We start from the raw sequence: 5871 nt of genomic DNA, 5'->3' as shown, positions 1-5871 counted from the left end.
TGCTGAGCAGCACTGCAACACAGTGAGGCCTATACAGTGCTGAGCAGCACAGCCACACAGTGAGGCCTACACAGTGCTGAGCAGCACAGCCACACAGTGAGGCCTACACAGTGCTGAGCAGCACAGCCACACAGTGAGGCCTATACAGTACTGAGCAGCACAGCCACACGGTGAGGCCTATACAGTGCTGAGCAGCACAGCCACACAGTGAGGCCTATACAGTGCTGAGCAGCACAGCCACACAGTGAGGCCTATACAGTACTGAGCAGCACTGCCACACAGTGAGGCCTATACAGTACTGAGCAGCACAGCCACACAGCCACCCCTGCCCCTACAACAAAGAAAAACAGCGTCGGAGGATCAGGCTGTAGCCTTCAGACTGTACTGCTACACTGCTCTGATACCTCAGTTGAATGGGCACGGTCATAGAAGTGCTACTCCAGAAGCTCGGGTTTGACAAACCCGGGTCAGGTGTGGGCGGAGCCTTGGAGAGGCCGGCAGAGGAGCACATACCCAGGGGGGGGTCCGGCTGCCTTGGCAGATTCAGGGGGCCATCCGATAGAATTGTATTTATATTCGGGTGTATGCGTTTGGGGGGGAGGGGGTAAAGTGACAATTTGTCAGGGGGCCCCGGATTTGTAGCGACGCACCTGATGGGGGGGCATGTAGGGCACTACAAGCACTAGAGAGAATGACGAGGGACACCGACGGTCAATCTGCAGCGAACTGCTAAAGCTGGGGGTGAGTATTACAGCCGTACCTCGAGACCAGGGGGGGGGGGGGGGGGGGATATAGGGGAAGCTGAAATGCTGGGGCAGACCCCCGCCACGGTAACGGGGCCCAGGCCCCAGCGCAGAGCCGTCGCCTACTAGGGCTGCTGCTTGATTAAATGCATAATCCACTCCTACTCCCCATCCCTGGTGATTTAGTGTGGCCTTAAATCAGCCTGCGCACACATAAAAACCTCAAATAAAAATCACCAAGAAAAACCATTGCACTCTAACTGTTCTATTAAAATGATACCGAGCTGAGGCCTTTCTACTCTGCAACACCGTTTATTCCACATGAATGCATATCTTCATTTTTTTTTTTTCTCATTTGTTTTTTCCAAGGTATGCATATAAAATATTTAAAGTTTAAAATGTCACCGTTGAAACATCAATGCGGGAGGCTCTCATTAATCAGCCAGGATGGAAGTCAGGCTCCCTTTTAAGGTTATAACCCTTTGAAAGAGCAAAAATTACATTTTTGACCTTGAAGATGAGACAAACTCATAAACGTAAATAATTCCCGGTTTAAAAGGGAAGGGTTATCAGTCGCCACAAACTGCCGGGCTGTAAGTTACAGGGACACCAAACAACTTCCATTTCTGCACGTATAACGTGGGCCGTTACGATTAATTTAAAGTTGTATCAAGGAAAAAAAGGGGGGGGAGAGGAGTGGACAAAACTGTCAGAATCATCAAAGGAAGGAGCCGTCTAACTTGTGGATCCACCGGGTGCAGGAAATGTTGACTTTTTTCATTGAGTTTTATTAAATAGTGCGTGACATTTTCATTACTCAAGCAAATTAAATTCACTCATTTTCTAACAAACCTGGCATGTCAGCTATTTTAGGGAGGTGTGGAGAAAAGAACTATTGTTTCAATGTCCACGTGAGGGAGATTCGCAAAGAATCGTCAGTCTGAAGAAAAAGAACAAGAGAATCAATCACCCAGCAACCTCAGCATCTGGAGCCTCGAGTTGCGCGGTATGAGTTTCTGTCAGGGTACATACCTTCCGTGAACCTTATGACAAATGAATGGGATACATAAAATCACCACTTTCCTCATGACTACCCACTGACTGGGGGAGCAGTGCAGGCAGCAGTGAAGCCTCACACCCAGAGGGGGGCTTGCATGATCTCCTGTGTTTGGGTTTAGCTGAATTGGTGTCTGCAACATGACTGAGATTTTTGTTGGGTCTCAATATGGACAGTTTCCCTGACGTAAGGCGTCAGGAATTCCCAGATCCATCCATACATTTTTCAGTAACAGCTCAATCCTATTCAGGGTTGCGGATTCTCTCCCGGAGGCTATGGGCACAGGGTAGGAAACAGCCCAGGGTGCCAGCCCATTGCAGGGCACACTCACACGCCATTCACTCACACGCCATTCACTCACACGCCATTCACTCACACGCCATTCACTCACACAGGCACACCTATGGGCAATTTGCTAACTCCAGTTAACTTCAGCATGTTTTTAGACTGTGGGGGGGGGAACCGGAGTACCCAGAAGAAATCCCATGACAACATGAGAATGAGAATTTGCAGAACTCCACACACATGGCACGATGCCAGAGACTCGAACCCGGGTCCCAGAGGTGTGAAGCGACAGTTCTATCCACTGCACCCCAACTTCCAAACCTCCAACCACAAATGCATAGATGCAGACAAAAATCAGCCATCTGTGGGACTCTGCTGTGCAAATCTGAAAAGTCACCTCCATAAAACACTCTCTAGGGAGTCTGGGGACAGAGAAACTAACTCGCGCGCTTCGATTCCACGGGAAATAGTAATTATGGGCACATTTATGAGCAGACACACGTAGAGGTAACCAGCTGGGGTTGGAGAAGCTTCGGTTCCCTCTATATACAAGTTAAAAAGGTCAAATCAGAGGCTGTTAGATAGTGTTTCTTACGCTGAAGCCGTTACTGGCTTCACACAACCTGAAGTTTGTTTAAAATGTTAAGCGGCCATTATGAACAATGGCAGGGCTTTGGTCTGACATCAGTCTTCCTGTTCCCTCTTCATCCCTTAGCCGTTTGAGTCAGAATAATATTCCCACTTTTAAACACAAACTCTCAGAATCCTTTACAAATTACTTCATGTCGAATAAATCTTGAAAACTACCATATAATGTGTTCCACATGTCAATAAAGAAACACCCATAAAGTAAACACAGCTTTGTGATTGGGCGTCGATTTTGAGTAAGCAAACATTTTGGCTTAGAGAGGAGAGCCAAAGTGTGTAGCCCGTACAGGAATGGGAGAGAGAGAGTGAGAGAGAGTGAGAAGGAGGGACAGAGAGTGAGAAGGAGGAACAGAGTGAGAAGCAGGGAGAGGCAGAAAGAACAAAGCAATAGAACGAGAGGCCTGTACCTGAATTTGACATAAATGTGCCAAGAAAGTGTGTGTGATTGTGTGTGATGTGTGTGATGTGAGTGATGTGTGTGATGTGTGTGATGTGTGTGAGACAGCACAGAGTGTCTGTCTGTCGGTCTCGTTTCTCCATGTCAGTCACCTGGGGGGCCAGGATTCTCTGCCATGCAGCGAAGGGCACAGGGCTGGACTGCATCCTGGGTGGGATGGCGGTCCATCACAGGGCACATACACACACAGTCACAAAAGACGAGAATCAGCCCAAGTGCAGGTCTTTGGACTGCAGGAAGACAGCGGAGCGCATGGAGGAGCATGGAGGAGCATGGAGGAGCATGGAGGAGCAGGCAAACTCTCAGCAGAGGCGGCACTCAGGCTGCCAGTTCTGCTGACACCAGGCCACAGTCAGGACTGAATCTAAACAATCTAAAGAAAAAAAAATCGTACTACTACTATATTTACATAGACGTTTCTTATAATACATGTTAAACACTGCAACAGGTCACAGTAAGTCTCTCCCAGGTGGAGAGGGGGGGGTCCCTGGGCTATTTACAACAGGACTAGATATTGGGACAGAACATGGGGGGGCCCCTGCTCACAGAGCTAGGAGGAAGACGCGCTGGATCGCGGACAGCCTGCTGGGAGTCTGACAGAGCCAGGAGGCTGGCTGTCCAACAGTGGGGGGGGGTGTTTGGGGACGGCCTGACAGAGCCAGGAGGCTGGGCCGTCCAACTGTGGGCGGGTGGTGTTTGGGGACGGTCTGACAGAGCCAGGAGGCTGGCCGTCCAACTGTGGGGGGGTGGTATTGTTATGGCTCTTTATCCAGGGAGGGGAGGTGTGATAAAACTTAGCAGCACATTTCAATTCTGCAGCCATATCAAGGAGAACAAGGGGGGGAGACAAAGATCAAGAAATCCTAATTATAATTACAAAATGGCATAGGGTACAACAGCGGCGCCCCCTTTAATGGCAATAATTACAGGCGCAGAGCGCTAAGAGCCGGAATGGCATTATGGGGGGGGGGGGGCGCTGTAGCTTATAGCTGGGGGGTGGCATTCGGGCCAGAGAGGGGGCGGTGTATGTGATGCCACTTAAGCCTTTAGTACTCCAATTAAGAGGGTCCACTCAACCACCACTGGCCCTTTGCAGGGACCTCCCCCCACTGCAAAAAGGACGACCAACCTCCATGCAGAAATGCCATGATGCCCCACCCACAGCTACCCCCCCTGCCGTGTGCTTCCCATTACACCTCATTTGTGTTTCTGCACACTTAAGGGCATGGTGTTCCCCTGCCAGGACCCCTAAAACGGCGCCCCCACCCCCCAAACCCAAAATGCTGGCGCTCTAAATTAATTTACAGCTGCAACAAGAAAGGCTTGTGTGAAGCTTTACTACAGTTGTAAGTTATTTTAAGCTAAATCACTTTGGGTTTTGGCAGCAACTTCTCAGCACATGGGATCACAACCGGATGGTAACGGTGCAGTGCACATGAGGAGGATGCGGGGGGGGGGGGGGCACACAATCTACACACAATCCGCACACAGTCCGCACACAATCTACACACAATCCTCACACAATCCGCCCACAGCCCGCACACAATCTACACACAGCCTGCACACAATCCACACACAGTCTGCACACAGCCTGCACACAATCCACACACAACTCGCACACAGCCCAAACAAAATCCACACACAGCTCGCACAGCCTGCACACAATCCACACACAGTCTGCACACAGCCTGCACACAATCCACACACAACTCGCACACAGCCCAAACAAAATCCACACACAGCTCGCACAGCCTGCACACAATCCACACACAGTCTGCACACAGCCTGCACACAATCCACACACAGTCCACACACAACCCACACACAATCCGCACACAGCCCACACACAGCCTGCACACAATCCACACACAGTCTGCACACAATCCACACACAGTCTGCACACAGCCTGCATACAATCCTTTACAAACTTTTTTTTGATCGACCATTAGTCAATCGTCAGCCTCGCTCCCCCTGGCCCCCACATGAAAGCTGAACTTTGGGTGCCCCCCCGCCCTGGCCTCCATATCCATGGCTCTTGCATCTGTGTCTCACACGTGGGGGGAAGTGACCTCACAGAGCTCAGCTTGGCAGTAAGCAGGTCGGAGCATGGATTCACAAATATGCCAGGAGTGAGACACCCTGCTGCTCTTATGCAGTGTTTCCCAGCTAACAGCCCTACTGGCCTGCAATGCCGAAAACAGTGAAAGCCAGTGCTGAGTGTGCGAGACCCTGGGCTGGAGGACGCATGACAGAACCAGTGGAAATGGCTCTATTGTATCCCCCTCCGCCTCCCAGTCCCACCAACTCCAGCTCCATCACTGCCTGTACATCATGTTTAATAGTAAGAAAAACAGCAAAACCGTAAAAAAGGACATACAGTAAAATGAAAGCAGTGAGGAGTTTGGACAGAGGCGCCTGAGAGTGACTTCAGTGTGACACTGCGCCTGTAATTAGAGGATCCCCGCCCCCCCAAACTGCCGCCCGGCGCTTGGAGTGGGAGGCAAAGCCAGGGCTGTAATTTGTCTGATTCAGTCGGTGACACTCCGTGAGAACTGGAGCGCGGATAAAAAGGCAAATAAAAATGAAAATAAGCAAGAAACGCAGAGAAAAACGTCACTTTGCTGACTGACCGTTGGTCAGAAGCAGGTTCCCCTCAGTCAGACTGGGGGGTGGAAATTCAA

The sequence above is a fragment of the Brienomyrus brachyistius genome, unplaced genomic scaffold, assembly GCF_023856365.1.
Source record: "Brienomyrus brachyistius isolate T26 unplaced genomic scaffold, BBRACH_0.4 scaffold140, whole genome shotgun sequence".
Taxonomy (NCBI): domain Eukaryota; kingdom Metazoa; phylum Chordata; class Actinopteri; order Osteoglossiformes; family Mormyridae; genus Brienomyrus; species Brienomyrus brachyistius.
Note: the sequence above shows the minus strand (reverse complement) of the source record.